The 22,588-nt window shown below is 40.5% G+C and overlaps 1 long non-coding RNA gene across 1 annotated transcript in view; it reads left to right on the top strand.

The window, feature by feature from the left end:
* The window catches only part of LOC139750922 (uncharacterized), a 67,845-nt gene extending 62,809 nt beyond the window's left edge, over positions 1 to 5,036 (top strand). Inside the window, exon 2 of the long non-coding RNA XR_011713250.1 lies at positions 4,856 to 5,036. This is a non-coding gene — a long non-coding RNA (uncharacterized lncRNA). The remainder of the gene's footprint in view (positions 1 to 4,855) is intronic.
* Positions 5,037 to 22,588: the final 17,552 nt, after the last annotated feature.

Here is a 22,588-nt window from a genome sequence, read left to right on the forward strand (position 1 = left end):
TCTGGAATTTTCTCTCTTACACTCTGTCACATACTCCCACAACTCCTGCTTCAGGAGTAGTGCTACTCCTTCCTTAACTCTTTTCCTCTCACCAGCCCAACTTTACTCCTATGGAATTGATATAGCATCATACCAACGAGTCCTGTCAAGGTTGTTTGTGATATTGGAAGATATCAGAAAATTACAGATTAGTGTGGTAAGAGTTAGGAGGCATACTGATAATTCAAAGAGAATACCCTGCACATTGTCTATGTTACCAACAAGGAGCAAATGATAAATATTGTGGATTTGAAGTGAAATGCAAGCTCTCACCTACTTACGACCGAAAAAGAATATAAATTAAGAGATAAAAATGATGTATTATGAACTAAAGACTCTTAAATAGAATGTATAAAGAAACTTCTGAATCATATAATAAAGCTGATTGATAAAAAACCGATTATTAAAAAACAAGATAATCATGATAGAAATTTAGTAGGATAAAAGAATGTTGTACAGGTATATGCATTCTACATACCATGCTGACATACGTCCAACTTATGTCCATTTCAAGATCCGACTGATCAATCAGAACAGAACTCAGACATATGTCGGAAGAGGTTGTATTTTCAAGTTTATTCTTAAATGTAACTATAGTTTTGCTTTCACCCTCTCAGTCTCCAACTGATTCTTGCGTTACATCACGTAGCACATTTAGCCATTTTGAAGCTTGAGCATTAATCACAGATCTGATTATGGCCAGTCAGCTAATATCCTGTCCACTGAAGTACAACCCCATCAGCGCCATGTTACCAATTATTGTTTGTAACTTTTGATGTGAAACTTAATCGAATGCTTTTAGAAAATCATGATAGATATCAACTGCTGTACTTTCATCATACATATTGAATATATCATGAAAGAAATCATGCAGATTTGTCAGACATAAGTTTCATAAAAAACCATGCTGAGAGTAGTTTATTAAGTGGTGGTCCTCTGAATAGTCTACAGTTCTATCTCGAATGATGACTTCTATAAGTTTCTTAACTACAGACATTAAACTAATGGGACGATGATTTCAGGCAGTGACTTATTACCTTTTTTGACTGTTAGTGTTACATTGGCAAAATTGCATTCATGTGGAAATTTTCTCATAGCAAATGACCTATTGAAAATGGCAGTCAAGGGCTTCACTATCTCATTTTTTGCCTCTCATTGTCCGCAAAATAACTTATTAAGGCCTGCTGTTTTATTCATTTTTGAATCGTGAGTTGCTTATACTATGTCTTCTGCTTTTGTCAGTTTGTTGAAAAACGTTATTCTATCTTATCACTGAAGCTGAATTCAAGATTTAGTTTGTGTCTTTGATCATAAATTCAAATGCAAAAAAGTAATTCAAGGTAGTTGTCAAGGCTTCGTTTCTCTTGAACCAAGTTACCATTTTCCTTTATTAATGGATCAGTTGATTGGGTACTTACTTCCTGCCCTAGGTGTTCCTTCTATCCTTATGAGACTCCTGCAACACTTAGGAAGCTAGCCACATCCACCATTTGGGACCACAAGTCATAAAGTGTTATGGTGTGTGCGCGTTTATGTGCAGATAATGCAAGGCAGTTGAGTACAGAGTGTTTGGTGTCTTCTTTATGGCAGTTACATTGTGGGCATGAAGGGTCGTGGTATGCTGAAATGATGTTTTAGTGTTGGGTGATGTCCATTGCATGGAAAGAAGAGTGCGACTATTGTTTATCTGAGGAGTGTGGCTTCCGATTGTTGTTGTGCTGGAGTTGAATTGTGAATTGGGAGGTCATTTGTGTTGAGTTTGTCAGGTTATTTCATATTTGTCAGTGTTATATTTGCTGGAAATAGGGTTTTTGTGAGTAGAGGTTACTGACTTGTGAGGCATGGGTAAGCTTTTTATTTCTACTTAGGGGTCTTTGGTTAGTTTTAGAGTGGTGAGGGGGAGGGGTCCAGTGCTGCAGCATAGAATTGAGTGCCAAGCATGCTAAGGTGGGACTGTATTGAGAGGATCATCACTTCACTGTGAAAGTGTTCAAATTTTTGTGGTTGCTTGGCAGCCAGGGATTGTTGTGTGTCACGCAGCTCGGTTATACAGGTTTACCACCTATTTTCCGGCACCAGTAGCTCCAAATCCTTGCCGGATTAACCATTTTGCCGAACCAACCTTGGCCACGTAATGATACTTCATCAACACAACTGTAACCCACTAATTATACATCTCTCATGTGTCTAAAGTATGCCATGGACTGTTAGAAATTTTAATTAAACATATATTAAATGTTCGAGCACCCGTCGGGGTCGTCTTCGTCTTCTGGTGTTAGTGTTTTCCTAGGTGCGCATCGCCAGAATAATGCAGTTCCTTCTGCATTATACACCTGCTCAGGATTGAGGTGCTTGTCACCTATGAGTTTTGCAAATTTGTCCACATACTCGGCAGCTCCGTGGTTTGCAGACCGCTTTTCTCTGCACACTTTATTGATGGAAATTTCATGGCGCTTCTTGAATCTTTAAAGCTATCCTTTACTATAGTCACGCTTATGTTGTAATTTAAGTTCTTTTCGGAGCAACTTAGCCTGGTCCATTATCATGCTGCCTGACCAGTCCACTCCATCACTCCGACGCTGTCGAAACCATTCCATCATCACTCGATCGTGCTCAGTACTCTTACCATTTTTCATAATTTTTCTAATCATCATTTGCTTCTTGGAATCACTGTCTGCAGAGAATTTCAATATGTTTCCCTTCGCTTCTCAGTATCATAAACAGCTGATGAACCAACAGTGTAGATGTCACAGCATACCCACCGAAACACCACAGTTCATTTTTTCAACAGATCTACTTTATCTTGTATCGATATGGACTGATGTTTACGTTTGACATTACGACTGACACTCTCATATGTCTTAGAAGCCATATCTTGGATTAAATCTAAGCAAAATAAGTTAAGAATGTCAGAATTGCGGTCTCTACCAACAAGTGCAATGTAAAGAATGTAAATAAGCGCGCTCTACACACAGCGCCATCTGTGGCCACCCAGTAAACTAGTCTGGTGGCCGTGGTAATTTTCAGTGCCCTCACGTAATCTTGTCCGGACTAAAGGCGGTGCCGAACCATCAGTTGCCGAAAATTCGGTGGTGTACCTGTATTTACTTTTGAGAAGGTGATAAACCAGGCTAGAGTGGCATAATTCAAATCTGGTGGCCGTTAGTGTTCTGAGGCATTTAGTTTCTGCTATGTTATTGGTGTAGGGAGTAAATGTCATGTATGTTGCATGTGATGCCTAGAATGGTTTGTGTTTTGCTTAGCTGGAGAGACTGTTCATTCAGTTTGACTGGAAGATGTGAGCTTGATTTGTGTATGTCCAGGGCTAAAATGTGATTGAGGACTTCTCTGGAGATGAAGACATTCTGTTCTGGGTGAGTCATATTTGTGTAATGTAAGTGCTGCATGTTTGACATTATTGTTGTGGTGTCAGGGTATTGTGATGTGTGCATGTGAAATGACCTTCATGTTAAGGTTTGTCTGAGGTATTAGAAGAGTTTGTAGGAAGAAATTGAAGAGAGTTGGAAAAGGGACTGCATCTAGGGGAGCAGGTCTGCATTGTCATTATTTTGCTCAAAGGAGTACATCATTTCCTTGCTCCTTGAAGCTATAGGAGTTCCATGAAAGGGTCATTGGGTTAAATTATATTAAAATGATAATCATGAATAATAACAGTGATATTGGTGATAGTATTGATAATAATGATATTTTTATATCTCATATATATTGAACCCATGAAAGGATAGAGTTTTGAAAGTTTAGAGAGTCCTGAGGATGTAGGTTTATCCAAAAATTCAAATAGAATCAAGTTTTAATAGTTAATAAAAATAAGTTGAAAAACGTGGAAAGACTTGATCAATCGTTTATATTTTTTGTTGTACTTACATATAAACTTGGTGCCGTGCACATCCTCAACTTATCAAGTTTGTTGACTTTTGATGACTAACACATCTTTTCTTTGTCACTTTCAATGGTTTACTGATCGGCAAATAATTTTTCCCAAAGCTAATAGTTCAACATCTACTGAATCATGATCACCACACTAAGTGTCCCAAAGATTGTTATTGATTGGCATAGTGTACGCATCGTGTTATTTGGGTAACTAAAACACCAGGATTTTTCCTCTTGCTGATTATTTCTGATAAAGCATGCTTTCCAGTTCAAAAGATGGTAGGGAAAGGCAAGTATGGCTAATTTCCTCAGGTCAGAGATATTACCTGATTGTGTTATATGGTTTTCTAATGGTCTAGGATTTTTCTGGAGCTAGTTATAGTTATTTGTGATATATGGTACTTATACATGATGATAAAGCACACCTCTTGTTTAAATGAAGGCAGGCAGATGCAACCGAAGTATGGCCATAATCCCTGCACCTTGAAATATGCAAGTATTGGTGAATTCCATCAAATGTTGATGATATATAGAGATGCTACTAAATGTCACCTGCATTTGTTAAGACCACAAGTGAAAAGTCACATTCAGCAAGCCTGTATTATCGTCAGTCAATGAAAGGTAGTACAGTCTTCAATGAAATATTTTCTTCCCGGGAGTTCCTCTTTTTATTATTATCATTGTTATTATTATTGCTTTTATGGAACTGGAGTACCCATTTTATGGGGTTCCTCCAACTTGGCAGCTGCACTTCATAAAGACAGGCAGCATATATATTCTTATATGTTTATGGAAATTATATAATGAAAAGGAATCATTTATATTCTTGTAAACGTTTATGTATCCATGATCGCAATTTACTTTTAGTTTGTGAAAGAATTGTATTTACTGATATACATAATTTTGTTTATTTATCCATTGGCAGGCAGCATTTGACCACTTCGTTGCAAGCAACCAGCAGATGAAGTTGACGTGTTGGTATTTAAAGAAATACTTCCAGGAGAACCGTCATCCTGAATATCAAGATAAAATAGTGGATTAGTTGTAATTGGGATGTGTCTTAACCTTCTAACCTCTCAATAAAGTTTTTTTCCACTTCTATGAAATTCATGTCTTTTAAAGTTGTATAAAATCTTTTTACCCTTAAAGAATGAGAGACATAATATTAAAGTAAATTTAACCGGTAAACTTCACAAATAAGTTATTGTACCGTCATTATTGTAGATAATGATGACAAATGTTGCTGACAGGCTTATTTTATCATAAATTTTTGTTTTCTTTTATGAATTGATGCCATAACTTTTATCTTGCTTTCCATGTGTTACGATCATATTCCTTATGGGGCTCAATCCTCTATCCTTCACACTACCTTGCTAACACGGGAAATGGTAAATATGTATAAATATATATATTATTTATATTCATTATACTTAATCGCTGGTTCCCGCATCAGCAAGATAGCACAAGGAAACAGACGAAGAATGGCTCAGTCACTCATACGAATATATATATATATATATATATATATATATATATATATATATATATATATATATATATATATATCCCTGGGGATAGGGGATTAAGAATACTTCCCACGTATTCCCTGCGTGTCGTAGAAGGCGACTAAAAGGGGAGGGAGCGGGGGGCTGGAAATCCTCCCCTCTCGTTTTTTTTTTTTTTTTTAATTTTCCAAAAGAAGGAACAGAGGGGGCCAGGTGAGGATATTCCAAAAAAGGCCCAGTCCTCTGTTCTTAACGCTACCTCGCTAACGCGGGAAATGGCGAATAGTTTAAAAGAAAAGAATATATATATATATATATATATATATATATTTTATTTTTTATTTTGCTTTGTCGCTGTCTCCCGCGTTAGCGAGGTAGCGCAAGGAAACAGACGAAAGAATGGCGCAACCCACCCACATACACATGTATATACATACACGTCCACACACACAAATATACATACCTATACATCTCAATGTACACATATATATACACATACAGACATACATATATAAACATGTACGTAATTCATACTGTCTGCCTTTATTCATTCCCATCGCCACCTCGCCACACATGGAATAACAACCCCCTCCCCCCTCATGTGTGCGAGGTAGCGCTAGGAAAAGATAACAAAGGCCACATTCGTTCACACTCAGTCTCTAGCTGTCATGTAATAATGCACAGAAACCACAGCTCCCTTTCCACATCCAGGCCCCACAGAACTTTCCATGGTTTACCCCAGACGCTTCACATGCCCTGGTTCAATCCATTGACAGCACGTCGACCCCGGTATACGACATCGTTCCAATTCACTCTATTCCTTGCACGCCTTTCACCCTCCTCAAAATCCTTTTCACTCCATCTTTCCACCTCCAATTTGGTCTCCCACTTCTCGTTCCCTCCAACTCTGACACATATATCCTCTTGGTCAATCTTTCCTCACTCATTCTCTCCATGTGACCAAACCATTTCAAAACCATTTCAAAACACCCTCTTCTGCTCTCTCAACCACACTCTTTTTATTTCCACACATCTCTCTTACCCTTACATTACTTAATAGATCAAACCACCTCACTCCACATATTGTCCTCAAACATCTCATTTCCAGCACATCCACCCTCCTGCGCACAACTCTATCCATAGTCCACCCCTCGCAACCACACAACATTGTTGGAACCACTATTCCTTCAAACATACCCATTTTTGCTTTCCGAGATAATGTTCTCGACTTCCAAACATTCTTCAAGGCTCCCAGAATTTTCGCTCCCTCCCCCACCCTTTGATTCACTTCCGCTTCCATGGTTCTATCCGCTGCCAGACCCATTCCCAGATATCTAAAACACTTTACTTCCTCCAGTTTTTCTCCATTCAAACTTACCTCCCAAATGACTTGACCCTCAACCCTACTGTACCTAATAACCTTGCTCTAATTCATATTTACTCTTAACTTTCTTCTTTCACACACTTTACCAAACTCAGTCACCAGCTTCTGCAGTTTCTCACATGAATCAGCCATCAGCCCTGTATCATCAGCAAACAACAATTGACTCACTTCCCAAGCTCTCTCATCCACAACAAACTGCATACTTGCCCCTCTTTCCAAAACTCTTGCATTCACCTCCCTAACAACCCCATCCATAAACAAATTAAACAACCATGGAGACATCACACACCCCTGCCGCAAACCTACACCCACTGAGAGCCAATCACTTTCCTCTCTTCCTACACGTACACATGCCTTACATCCTCGATAAAAACTTTTCAGTGCTTCTAACAACTTGCCTCCCACACCATATAGTCTTGATACCTTCCACAGAGCTTTTCTATCAACTCTATCATATGCCTTCTCCAGATCCATAAATGCCACATACTAATCCATTTGCTTTTCTGAGTATTTTTCACATAAATTCTTCAGAGCAAACACCTGATCCACACATCCTCTACCACTTCTGAAACCACACTGCTCTTCCCCAATCTGATGCTCTGTACATGCTTTAACCCTCTCAATCAATACCCTCCCATATAATTTACCAGGAATACTCAATGATCTTATACCTCTGTAATTTGAGCACTCACTTTTATCCCCTTTGCCTTTGTAGAATGGCACTATGCAAGCATTCCGCCAATCCTCAGGCACCTCATCATGAGTCATACATACATTAAATAACCTTACCAACCAGTCAACAATACAGTCACCCCCTTTTTTAATAAATTCCACTACAATACCATCTAAATCTACTGTCTTGCCGGCTTTCAACTTCCGCAAAGCTTTTACTACCTCTTCTTTGTTTACCAAATCGTTTTCCCTAACCCTCTCACTTTGCACACCACCTCGACCAAAACACCCTATATCTGCCACTCTATCATCAAACACATTCAACAAACCTTCAAAATACTCCATCTCCTCATATCACCACTACTTGTTTTCACCTCACCATTAGCCCCCTTCACTGAAGTTCCCATTTGCTCCCTTGTCTTACGCACTTTATTTACCTCCTTCCAAAACATCTTTTTATTCTCCTCAAAATTTAATGATACTCTCTCACCCCAACTCTCATTTGCCCTCCTTTTCACCTCTTGCACCTTTCTCTTGACCTCCTGCCTCTTTCTTTTATACATCTCCCCCTCATTTGCATGTTTTCCCTGCAAATGCCTCTCTCTTCTCTTTCACTAATAATCTTACTTCTTCATTCCACCACTCACTACCCTTTCTAATCAACCCACTTCCAACGCTTCTCATGCCACAAGCATCTTTTGCGCAAGCCATCACTGCTTCCCTAAATACATCCCATTCCTCCCCCAATCCCCTTACCTCGTTTGTTCTCACCTTTTTCCATTCTGTACTCAGTCTCTCCTGGTACTTCCTCACACAAGTCTCCCTCCCAAGCTCACTTACTCTCACCACTCTTTTCACCCCAACATTCTCTCTTCTTTTCTGAAAACCCCTTCAAATCTTCACCCTCGCCTCCACAAGATAATGATCAGACATCAATCCAGTTGCACCTCTCAGCACATTAACATCTAAAACTCTCTTTCGCGCGCCTATCAATTAACACGTAATCCAATAACGCTCTCTGGCCATCTCTCCTACTTACATACGTATACTTATGTATATCTCTCTTTTTTAACCTGGTATTCCCAATCACCAGTCCTTTTTCAACACATAAATCTATAAGCTCTTAACCATTTCCATTTACAACACTGAACACCCCATGTTTACCAATTATTCCTTCAACTGCCACATTACTGACCTTTGCATTCAAATCTCCCTTCACGATAACCCGGTCTTGTGCATCAAAACCACTAACACACTCATTCAGCTGCTCCCAAAACACTTGCCTCTCATGATCTTTCTTCTCATGCCCAGGTGCATATGCACCAATAATCGCCCATCTCTCTCCATCAACTTTCAGTTTTACCCATATCAATCTAGAATTTAATTTCTTACACTGTCACATACTCCCACCACTCCTATTTCAGGAATAGTCCTACTCCTTCCCTTGCTCTTGTCCTCTCACTAACCCCTGACTTTACTCCCAAGACATTCCCAAACCACTCTTCCCCTTTACCCTTGAGCCTCGTTTCACTCAGAGCCAAAACATCCAGGTTCCTTTCCTCAAACATACTACCCATCTCTTTTTTTTTATCTTGGTTACATCCACACACATTTAGACACGCCAATCTGAGCCTTCGAGGAGGATGAGCACTCCCTGCGTGACTCCTTCTTCTGTTTCCCATTTTAGAAAGTTAAAATACAAGGAGGGGAGGATTTCTGGCCACCCCTCCCGTCCCCTTTAGTCGCCTTCTGCGACACATGAGGAATGCGTGGGAAGCTACCTCGCAAACGCGGGAGACAGCGACAAAGTATAAAAAAAAAAAAAAAAAAAAAAAAAAAAAAAAATATATATATATATATATATATATATATATATATATATATATATATATATATATATATATATTTATATATATATATATATATATCCTAGGGATATATATATATATATATATATATATATATTTTTTTTTTTTTTTTTTTTTTTTTTTTTATACTTTGTCGCTGTCTCCCGCGTTTGCGAGGTAGCGCAAGGAAACAGAGGAAAGAAATGGCCCCACCCCCCCCCCCCATACACATGTACATACACACGTCCACACACGCAAATATACATACCTACACAGCTTTCCATGGTTTACCCCAGACGCTTCACATGCCTTGCTTCAATCCACTGACAGCACGTCAACCCCTGTATACCACATGACTCCAATTCACTCTATTTCTTGCCCTCCTTTCACCCTCCTGCATGTTCAGGCCCCGATCACACAAAATCTTTTTCACTCCATCTTTCCACCTCCAATTTGGTCTCCCTCTTCTCCTCGTTCCCTCCACCTCCGACACATATATCCTCTTGGTCAATCTCTCCTCACTCATTCTCTCCATGTGCCCAAACCATTTCAAAACACCCTCTTCTGCTCTCTCAACCACGCTCTTTTTATTTCCACACATCTCTCTTACCCTTACGTTACTTACTCGATCAAACCACCTCACACCACACATTGTCCTCAAACATCTCATTTCCAGCACATCCATCCTCCTGCGCACATCTCTATCCATAGCCCACGCCTCGCAACCATACAACATTGTTGGAACCACTATTCCCTCAAACATACCCATTTTTGCTTTCCGAGATAATGTTCTCGACTTCCACACATTTTTCAAGGCTCCCAAAATTTTCGCCCCCTCCCCCACCCTATGATCCACTTCCGCTTCCATGGTTCCATCCGCTGACATCCACTCCCAGATATCTAAAACACTTCACTTCCTCCAGTTTTTCTCCATTCAAACTCACCTCCCAATTGACTTGACCCTCACCCCTACTGTACCTAATAACCTTGCTCTTATTCACATTTACTCTCAACTTTCTTCTTCCACACACTTTACCAAACTCAGTCACCAGCTTCTGCAGTTTCTCACATGAATCAGCCACCAGCGCTGTATCATCAGCGAACAACAACTGACTCACTTCCCAAGCTCTCTCATCCCCAACAGACTTCATACTTGCCCCTCTTTCCAGGACTCTTGCATTTACCTCCCTTACAACCCCATCCATAAACAAATTAAACAACCATGGAGACATCACACACCCCTGCCGCAAACCTACATTCACTGAGAACCAATCACTTTCCTCTCTTCCTACACGTACACATGCCTTACATCCTCGATAAAAACTTTTCACTGCTTCTAACAACTTGCCTCCCACACCATATATTCTTAATACCTTCCACAGAGCATCTCTATCAACTCTATCATATGCCTTCTCCAGATCCATAAATGCTACATACAAATCCATTTGCTTTTCTAAGTATTTCTCACATACATTCTTCAAAGCAAACACCTGATCCACACATCCTCTACCACTTCTGAAACCGCACTGCTCTTCCCCAATCTGATGCTCTGTACATGCCTTCACCCTCTCAATCAATACCCTCCCATATAATTTACCAGGAATACTCAACAAACTTATACCTCTGTAATTTGAGCACTCACTCTTATCCCCTTTGCCTTTGTACAATGGCACTATGCACGCATTCCGCCAATCCTCAGGCACCTCACCATGAGTCATACATACATTAAATAACCTTACCAACCAGTCAACAATACAGTCACCCCCTTTCTTAATAAATTCCACTGCAATACCATCCAAACCTGCTGCCTTGCCGGCTTTCATCTTCCGCAAAGCTTTTACTACCTCTTCTCTGTTTACCAAATCATTTTCCCTAACCCTCTCACTTTGCACACCACCTCGACCAAAACACCCTATATCTGCCACTCTGTCATCAGACACATTCAACAAACCTTCAAAATACTCATTCCATCTCCTTCTCACATCACCGCTACTTGTTATCACCTCCCCATTTACGCCCTTCACTGAAGTTCCCATTTGCTCCCTTGTCTTACGCACCCTATTTACCTCCTTCCAGAACATCTTTTTATTCTCCCTAAAATTTACTGATAGTCTCTCACCCCAACTCTCATTTGCCCTTTTTTTCACCTCTTGCACCTTTCTCTTGACCTCCTGTCTCTTTCTTTTATACTTCTCCCACTCAATTGCATTTTTTCCCTGCAAAAATCGTCCAAATGCCTCTCTCTTCTCTTTCACTAATACTCTTACTTCTTCATCACACCACTCACTACCCTTTCTAAACAGCCCACCTCCCACTCTTCTCATGCCACAAGCATCTTTTGCGCAATCCATCACTGATTCCCTAAATACATCCCATTCCTCCCCCACTCCCCTTACTTCCATTGTTCTCACCTTTTTCCATTCTGTACACAGTCTCTCCTGGTACTTCCCCACACAGGTCTCCTTCCCAAGCTCACTTACTCTCACCACCTTCTTCACCCCAACATTCACTCCTCTTTTCTGAAAACCCATACTAATCTTCACCTTAGCCTCCACAAGATAATGATCAGACATCCCTCCAGTTGCACCTCTCAGCACATTAACATCCAAAAGTCTCTCTTTCGCACGCCTGTCAATTAACACGTAATCCAATAACGCTCTCTGGCCATCTCTCCTACTTACATAAGTATACTTATGTATATCTCGCTTTTTAAACCAGGTATTCCCAATCATCAGTCCTTTTTCAGCACATAAATCTACAAGCTCTTCACCATTTCCATTTACAACACTGAACACCCCATGCATACCAATTATTCCCTCAACTGCCACATTACTCACCTTTGCATTCAAATCACCCATCACTATAACCCGGTCTCGTGCATCAAAACCGCTAACACACTCATTTAGCTGCTCCCAAAACACTTGCCTCTCATGATCTTTCTTCTCATGCCCAGGTGCATATGCACCAATAATCACCCACCTCTCTCCATCAACTTTCAATTTTACCCATATTAATCGAGAATTTACTTTCTTACATTCTATCACATACTCCCACAACTCCTGTTTCAGGAGTATTGCTACTCCTTCCCTTGCTCTTGTCCTCTCACTAACCCCTGACTTCACTCCCTAGACATTTCCAAACCACTCTTCCCCTTTACCCTTGAGCTTCGTTTCACTCAGAGCCAAAACATCCAGGTTCCTTTCCTCAAACATACTACCTATCTCTCCTTTTTTCACATCTTGGTTACATCCACACACATTTAGGCACCCCACTCTGAGCCTTCGAGGAGGATGATCACTCCCCGCGTGACTCCTTCTTCTGTTTCCCATTTTAGAAAGTTAATACAAGGAGGGGAGGATTTCCGGCCCCCCGCTCCCGTCCCCTCTAGTCGCTTTCTACGACACGCGAGGAATACGTGGGAAGTATTCTTTCACCCCTATCCCCAGGGATAATATACATATATATACACATATACACACACACACACACACACACACATATGCACATACACACACACACACACACATACATATATATACATATGAAAAATGTAAGAAACAATTTAGAAAACAAACTTTTAGCTTGAAATGAATGAAAAAAAATGAATGTCACATAATGGTACAACCTCTGGCTATGGAAAAGGAAATGTACAATTTATTCACACAAACGTCAATAGCAGTTCTCATCAATTTCACCACTGTGTCAATAAGCTTCAATGTCTAAGCTACATTTTTCTCCAACTTCACTATTTTCTTGTCAAAAACATCATGCATGAAAAACTATCACTCCATTAACACAACTATAAACATTTACTTCCCCTTTAAAAGTTCTGGGGAAGTCTGTCTCGATACACTGCGGCGAGGCGACGCGACGCTGACACAATCACTGTCACAATATCACTTCTGCCTCCTCAAGTCATATATATATATATATATATATATATATATATATATATATATATATATATATATATATATCCCTGGGGATAGGGGAGAAAGAATACTTCCCACGCATTCCTCACGTGGCGAAGAAGGCGACTAAAGGGGACGGGAGCGGGGGGCTAGAAACCCTCCCCTCCTTGTATTTTAACTTTCTAAAACGGAAAACAGAAGAAGGAGTCACGCGAGGAGTGCTCATCCTTCTGGAAGGCTCAGACTGGGGTGTCTAAATGTGTGTGGATATAATCAAGATGAGAAAAAAGGAGAGATAGGTAGTATGTTTGAGGAAAGTAACCTGCATGTTTTGGATCTGGTTGAAACGAAGCTCAAGGGTAAAGGGAAAGAGTGGTTTGGGAATGTCTTGGGAGTAAAGTCAGGGTTAGTGAGAGGACAAGAGCAAGGGAAGGAGTAGCACTACTCCTGAAACAGGAGTTGTGAGATTATGTGATAGAGTGTAAGAAAGTAGATTCTAGATTGATATGGGTAAAACTGAAAGTTGATGGAGAGAGATGGGCGATTATTGGTGCATATGCACCTGGGCATGAGAAGAAAGATCATGAGAGGCAAGTGTTCTGGGAGCAGCTGAACGAGTGTGTTAGGGGTTTTGATGCACAGGACCGGGTTATAGTGATGGGTGATTTGAATGCAAAGGTGAGTAATGTGGCAGTTGAGGGAATGATTGATATACATGGGGTGTTCAGTGTTGTAAATGGAAATGGTGAAGAGCTTGTAGATTTAAGTGCTGAAAAAGGACTGGTGATTGGGAATACCTGGTTTAAAAAGCGAGATATACATAAGTATACGTATGTAAGTAGGAGAGATGGCCAGAGAGCGTTATTGGATTACGTGTTAATTGATAGTCGCGCGAAAGAGAGACTTTTGGATGTTAATGTGCTGAGAGGACCAACTGGAGGGATGTCTGATCATTATCTTGTGGAGGCGAAGGTGAAGATTTGTAGGAGTTTTTAGAAAAGAAGAGAAAATGTTGGGGTGAAGAGAGTGGTGAGAGTAAGTGAGCTTGTGAAGGAGACTTGTGTGAGGAAGTACTAGGAGAAACTGAGTACAGAATGGAAAAAGGTGATAATAAAGGAGGTAAGGGGAGTGGGGAAAGAATGGGATGTATTTAGGGAAGCAGTGATGGCTTGCGCAAAAGATGCTCGTGGCATGAGAAGAGTGGGAGGTGGGTTGATTAGAAAAGGTAGTGAGTGGTGGGATGAAGAAGTAAAATTATTAGTGAAATAGAAGAGAGAAACATTTGAACGATTTTTGCAGGGAAAAAATGCAAATGAATGGGAGACGTATAAAAGAAAGAGGCAGGAGGTCAAGAGAAAGGTGCAAGAGGTGAAAAAGAGGGCAAATGAAACTTGGGGTGAGAGAGTATCATTAAATTTTAGGGAGAATGAAAAGATGTTTTGGAAGTAGGTAAATAAAGTGCGTAAGACAAGGGAGCAAATGGGAACTTCAGTGAAGGGGGCTAATGGGATGGTGATAACAAGTAGTGGTGATGTGAGAAGGAGATTGAGTGAGTATGTTGAAGGTTTGTTGAATGTGCTTGATGATAGAGTGGCAGATATAGGGTGTTTTGGTCGAGGTGGGGTGCAAAGTGAGAGGGTTAGGGAAAACGATTTGGTAGACAGAGAAGAGGTAGTAAACGCTTTACGGAAGATGAAAGCCGGCAAGGCAGCAGGTTTGGATGGTATTGCAGCGGAATTTATTAAAAAAGGGGGTGATTCTATTGTTGACTGGTTGGTAAGGTTATTTAATGTATGTATGATTCATGGTGAGGTGCCTGAGGATTGGCGGAATGCTTGCATACTGCCATTGTGCAAAAGCAAAGATGATAAGAGTGAGTGCTCAAACTACAGAGGTATAAGTTTGTTGAGTATTCCTGGTAAATTGTATGGGAGGGTATTGATTGAGAGGATGAAGGCATGTACAGAGCATCAGATTGGGGAAGAGCAGTGTGGTTTGAGAAGTGGTTGAGGATGTGTGGATCAGGTGTTTTCTTTGAAGAATGTATGTGAGAAATACTTAATAAAGCAAATGGATTTGTGTGTAGCAGTTACGGATCTGGAGAAGGCATGTGATACGAGTTGATAGAGATGCTCTGTGGAAGGTATTAAGAATATATGGTGTGGGAGGCAAGTTGTTAGAAGCAGTGAAAAGTTTTTATCGAGGATGTAAGGCATGTGTACGTGTAGGAAGAGAGGAAAGTGATTGGTTGTCAGTGAATGTAGGTTTGCGGCAGGGGTGTGTGATGTCTCCATGGTTGTTTAATTTGTTTATGGATGGGGTTGTTAGGGAGGTGAATGCAAGAGTTTTGGAAAGAGGGGCAAGTATGCAGGCTGTTGTGGATGAGAGATCTTGGGAAGTGAGTCAGTTGTTGTTCGCTGATGATACAGCGCTGGTGACTGATTCATTTGAGAAACTGCAGAAGCTGGTGACTGAGTTTGGTAAAGTGTGTGAAAGAAGAAAATTAAGAGTAAATGAGAATAAGAGCAAGGTTATTAGGTACAGTAGGGTTGAGGGTCAAGTCAATTGGGAGGTAGGTTTGAATGGAGAAAAACTGGAGGAAGTAAAGTGTTTTAGGTATCTGGGAGTGGATCTGGCAGCGGAGGGAACCATGGAAGCAGAAGTGAATCATAGGATGGGGAGGGGGTGAAAATTCTGGGAGCCTTGAAGAATGTGTGGAAGTCGAGAACATTATCTCGGAAAGCAAAAATGGGTATGTTTGAAGGAATAGTGGTTCCAACAATGTTGTATGGTTGCTAGGCGTGGGCTATGGATAGAGTTGTGCGCAGGAGGGTGGATGTGCTGGAAATGAGATGTTTGAGGACAATATGTGGTGTGAGGTGGTTTGATCGAGTAAGTAATATAAGGGTAAGAGAGATATGTGGAAATAAAAAAGAGCGTGGCTGAGAGAGCAGAAGAGGGTGTTTTGAAATTGTTTCGTCACAGGGAGAGAATGAGTGAGGAAAGATTGACCAAGAGGATATATGTGTCGGAGATGGAGGGAACGAGGAGAAGTGGGAGACCAAATTGGAGGTGGAAAGACGGAGTGAAAAAGATTTTGAGTGATCGGGGCCTGAACATGCAGGAGGGTGAAAGGAGTGCAAGGAATAGAGTGAATTGGAACGATGTGGTATACCGGGGTCGACGTGCTGTCAATGGATTGAACCAGGTCATGTGAAGCGTCTGGGGTAAACCATGGAAAGTTCTGTGGGGCCTGGATGTGGAAAGGGAGCTGTGGTTTCGGTGCATTATTACATGACAGCTAAAGACTAAGTGTGAACGAATGTGGCCTTTGTTGTCTTTTCCTAGCGCTACCTCGCACACATGAAGGGCAAGGGGGTTGTTATTCCATGTGTGGCGAGGTGGCGTTGTGAATGAATAAAGGCAGTTAGTATGAATTATGTACATGTGTATATATGTATATGTCTGTGTACGAATAAAGTGTATATGAACGCGCACCTTCATAGAACATACAAAGCTCCAACAGCCAGGATCGAACCTGGGACCCCTTGTGCAAGAGGCAGGCATGCTAACCGCTACGCTAAGGGACTGTACAATAGGAAACAACTATTCGAAATACTAGTTACTCGAATACCCTTCGTCTCACAATGGTGAGCAACGGGGTCTATCGGTTGTTTCCGAACAGAACACATAGCCAGCTGATAGCGTTTTACCGAACCTGACTGTACAACGCGGAGTTATATGAATACGAATAAAGTGTATATGAACGCGCACCTTCATAGAACATACAAAGCTCCAACAGCCAGGATCGAACCTGGGACCCCTTGTGCGCGTTCATATACACTTTATTCGTATTCATATAACTCCGCGTTGTACAGTCTGGTTCGGTAAAACGCTATCAGCTGGCTATGTGTTCTGTTCGGAAACAACCGATAGACCCCGTTGCTCACCATTGTGAGACGAAGGGTATTCGAGTACTTAGTATTTCGAATAGTTGTTTCCTATTATACAGTCCCTTAACCTAGCGGTTAGCATGCCTGCCTCTTGCACAAGTGGTCCCAGGTTCGATCCTGGCTGTTGGAGCTTTGTATGTTATATGTCTGTGTGTGTATATATATGTGTACATTGAGATGTATAGGTATGTATATTTGCGTGTAGAAAATGAAAATAATGGTATGTTACCATTTTTAGATTGCATGATACATAGACAAGGAAACAAGTTTAAGTTTAGCATATACAGAAAACCCACCAATGTATGCTCATATATCCATTGTTACTCATCATGACAGAGTTAGATTATCATCATTTCAATCTATGTTCCTTAGGGCATTACGTATTTGCAGTCCAGAGTTTATTGATGATGAGTTTGAGAAGATATATTATATTGGATCTAAGTTAAAGTACCCTAGATCTTTCATTGATAAATCCCATAAGTTAGCAAAGAAATCATTTTATAGAGTTGAGCCCAAACCTCCCATTGACACCAAGAATCTTTTAGTTCTCCCTTTTAATAATGATTTCACTTTGCTTCCCATGTTGCTTAAATCCTTTAATGTAAATGTTGCCTTTAGCAACAATAATACTATAAAGAATATCTTAATCAAGAATTCACCAGAAATTTCTCTTGGATGCATCTATAAAGTCCCTTGTGGAAACTGTGATAAATCTTATGTTAGTCAGACTGGTAAGGATCTTTCTGTTAGACTTAAGCAACATAAATATAGTATAAGAACGGGACAAGAATCAAATGCCTTGTTTAATCACGTTAAAAATTATGATCATTGTATTGACTGGAGTAACGCCATCTCAATTATTAACTCTAACTCTATTACGAAGAGAAATATCATTGAATCTTCTATTATTGAATACACAAAGAATTATAATCTTAATATTAGTGATGGTCTATACAAATTAGATAACTTTATTGTTGATAAAATTTGTAAGATAAGTTTATGAACGCTCGTTGTATGTTTTGGACAATCACATGTTTACCAAATGGCGCCCGAGCTTCGTCTCTTCGATGTATATCAACTGACTGTTGTAATCCTCTCTTGTGTCTCCCCTGATGATGTGATGATTACACGAAAGTGCACTTGGGAACTTATCGTGTTTCATTTTCTCCGTGGACTCATAGGAATATCTTGATCACGCCCAAAATTGTGATCCTTTCCAATATATATGAATATATGACGTAAGGGGAGTGAGGGAAGAATTGGATGTATTTAGGGAAGCAGCGATGGCTTGTGCAAAAGATGCCTGTGGCATAAGAAAGGTGGATGATGGGCAGATTAGAAACGGTATTGATTGATGGGATGAGGAAGTAAGATTGTTAGTGAAAGAGAAGAGATAGGCATTTGGACGATTTTTCAAGGGAAATAGTGCAGATGACTAAGAAATGTATAAAAGAAAGAGGCAAGAGGTCAAGATGAAGGTGAAAAAGAGGACAGATAAGAGTTGGTGTGAGAAAATATCAGTAAATTTTAGGGAGAATGAAAAAAGGTTTTGGAAGTAGGTAAATATAGTGCGTAAGACAAGATAACAAATGGTAACATCGGTGAAGGGGCAAATGGGGAAGTAATAACAAGTAGTGGTGAAGTGAGAGGGAGATGGAGTGAGTATTTTAACGGTATGATGAATATGTTTGATGATAGAGTGGCAGATATAGGGTATTTTGGTCGAGGTGGTGTGCAAAGTGAGAGGGTTAGGGAGAATGATTTGGTAAACAGAAAGGAGGTAGTGAAAGCTTTGCGGAAAATGATAGCCGACAAGGCAGCAGGTTTGGATGGTATTGCAGTGGAATTTATTTAAAAAGTGGGTGACTGTATTGTTGACTGGTTGGTGAGTATATTCAATGTATGTATGGTTCATAGTGAAGTTCCTGAGCATTGGCGAAATGCATGCATAGTGCCATTGTACAAAGGCAAAGGAGATAAAGGTGAGTGTTAAAATTTCAGAGGTATAAGTTTGTTGAGTATTCCTGGTAAATTGTATGGGAGTGTATTGATTGAGAGGGTCATGGCATGTACGGAGTATCAGACTGGGGAGCAATGTGGTTTCAGAAGTGGTAGAGGATGTATGTGAGAATTACTTAGAAAAACAGATGGATTTCTATGTAGCATTTATGGATCTGGAGGAGGGATATAATAAGAGTTGACACAGATACTTTGTGGAAGGTATTAAGAATATATGGTGTGTGAAGTAAGTTGCTAGAAGCAGTGAAAAGTTTATATCGAGGATGTAAGGAAAGTGTACGAGTAGGAGAGGAAAGCGATTGGTTCCTAGTGAATGTCGGTTTTCGGCAGGGGTGTGTGATGTCTCCATGGTTCTATAATTTGTTTATGGATGGGGTTGTTAGGGAGGTGAATGCAAGATTTTTGCAGAGAGGGACAAGTATACAGTCTCTTGTGGATCAGAGAGCTTGGGAAGTGAATCAGTTGTTGTTCGCTGATGATACAACGCTGGTGGCTGATTCCGGTGAAAAATTGCTGAAGTTGGTGACTGAGTTTCGTAAAGTGTGTGAATGAAGAAAGCTGAGACTGAATGTGAATAAGACAAAGGTTATTAGGTTCAGTAGGGTTGAGGGACAATTCAATTTGGAGGAAAGTTTGACTGGGGAAAAACTGGACGAAGAAAAGTGTTTTAGATATTTGGGAGTGGATTTGGCAGCGGATGGAACCATGGAAGCGGAAATGAGTCTCTGGTTGGGGAAGGGTGCGAAGGTTTTGGGAGCGTTAAAGAATGTGGGGAACGCGAGAACGTTATCTCGGAAAGCAAAAATGGGTATGTTTGAAGGAATAGTGGTTCCGACAATGGTATATGGTTGTGAGGTGTGGGTTATAGATAGGTTTCTGCGGAGGATGATGGATGTGTCTGAAATTATATGTTTAAGGACAATATGTGGTGTGAGGTGGTTTGATCGAGTAAGAAATGAAAAGGTAAGAGAGACGTGTGGTAATAAAGAGTTGGTTGAGAGAGCAGAAGAGGATGTATTGAAATGGTTTGGTCACATGCAGAGAATAAGTGAGGAAAGATTGACAAAGAGGATATATGTGTCAGAGGTGGAGGGAACGAGAAGTGGGAGACCAAATTAGAGTTGGAAGGATAGAGTGAAAAGAGTTTGAGCAATCGGGCCTGAACATACAGGGGGGTGGAAGTTGTGCAAAGAATAGAGTGAATTGGAATGATGTGGTATACCGGGGTCGATAAGCTGTCAGTGGATTGAACCAGGGCATGCGAAGCATCTGGGGTAAGCCATGTAAAGTTCTGTGGGGTCTGGATGTGGAAAGGGAGCTGTGGTTGCGGTGCATTACACATGACACCTAGAGATTGAGTGTGAACGAATGTGGCCTTTGTTGTCTTTTCCTAGCGCTACCTCGCGCGCACGCAGGGGAAAGGGATGCCATTTCATGTGTGGCGGGGTGGCGGCGGGATTGGATGAAAGCAGCATGTATGAATATATACATGTGTACATATGTATATGTCTGTGTATGTATATGTATGTATAAGTTGAAATGTACAGGTATATATATGTGCATGTGTGGGCGTATATATATATATATATATATATATATATATATATATATATATATATATATATATATATATATATATTGGAAAGGATCACAATTTTGCGCGTGATCAAGATACTCCATTTTCCCCGTGGACTCACAGGAATATATATATATATATATATATATATATATATATATATATATATATATATATATATATATATATATTTTTTTTTTTTTTATTTTTTTATTATACTTTGTCGCTATCTCCCGCGTTAGCGAGGTAGCGTAAGGAAACAGACGAAAGAATGACACAACCCACCCACATACACATGTATATACTTACACGTCCACACACGCACATATACATACCTATACATCTCAATGTATACATATATAGATGCACATATACATATACATATATACACATGTACATAATTCATACTTTTTTTTTTTTTTTTTTTTTTTTTTTTATACTTTGTCGCTGTCTCCCGCGTCTGCGAGGTAACGCAAGGAAACAGACGAAAGAAATGGCCCAACCCACCCCCATACACATGTATATACATACACGTCCACACACGCAAATATACATACTTACACAGCTTTCCATGGTTTACCCCAGACGCTTCACATGCCCTGATTCAATCCACTGACAGCACGTCAACCCCGGTATACCACATCGATCCAATTCACTCTATTCCTTGCCCTCCTTTCACCCTCCTGCATGTTCAGGCCCCGATCACACAAAATCTTTTTCACTCCATCTTTCCACCTCCAATTTGGTCTCCCACTTCTCGTTCCCTCCACCTCCGACACATATATCCTCTTGGTCAATCTATCCTCACTCATTCTCTCCATGTGCCCAAACCATTTCAAAACACCCTCTTCTGCTCTCTCTCAACCACGCTCTTTTTATTTCCACACATCTCTCTTACCCTTACGTTACTTACTCGATCAAACTACCTCACACCACACATTGTCCTCAAACATCTCATTTCCAGCACATCCACGCTCCTGCGCACAACTCTATCCATAGCCTACGCCTCGTAACCATACAACATTGTTGGAACCACTATTCCTTCAAACATACCCATTTTTGCTTTCCGAGATAATGTTCTCGACTTCCACACATTCTTCAAGGCTCCCAGGATTTTCGCCCCCTCCCCCACCCTATGATCCACTTCCGCTTCCAGGGTTCCATCCGCTGCCTTTACTTCCTCCAGTTTTTCTCCATTCAGACTTACCTCCCAATTGACTTGACCCTCAACCCTACTGTACCTAATAACCTTGCTCTTATTCACTATTACTCTTAACTTTCTTCTTTCACACACTCCACCAAACTGCAGTTTCTCACATGAATCAGCCACCAGCGCTGTATCATCAGCGAACAACAACTGACTCACTTCCCAAGCTCTCTCATCCACAACAGACTTCATACTTGTCCCTCTTTCGAAAACTCTTGCATTCACCTCCCTAACAACCCCATCCATAAACAAATTAAACAACCATAGAGACATCACACACCCCTGCCGCAAACCTACATTCACTGAGAACCAATCACTTTCCTCTCTTCCTACACGTACACATGCCTTACATCCTCGATAAAAACTTTTCACTGCTTCTAACAACTTGCCTCCCACACCATATATTCTTAATACCTTCCACAGAGCATCTCTATCAACTCTATCATATTCCTTCTCCAGATCCATAAATGCTACACATACAAATCCATTTGCTTTTCTAAGTATTTCTCACATACATTCTTCAAAGCAAACACCTGATCCACACATCCTCTACCACTTCTGAAACCACACTGCTCTTCCCCAAT

Source organism: Panulirus ornatus, chromosome 10 (assembly GCF_036320965.1).
Source record: "Panulirus ornatus isolate Po-2019 chromosome 10, ASM3632096v1, whole genome shotgun sequence".
NCBI lineage: Eukaryota > Metazoa > Arthropoda > Malacostraca > Decapoda > Palinuridae > Panulirus > Panulirus ornatus.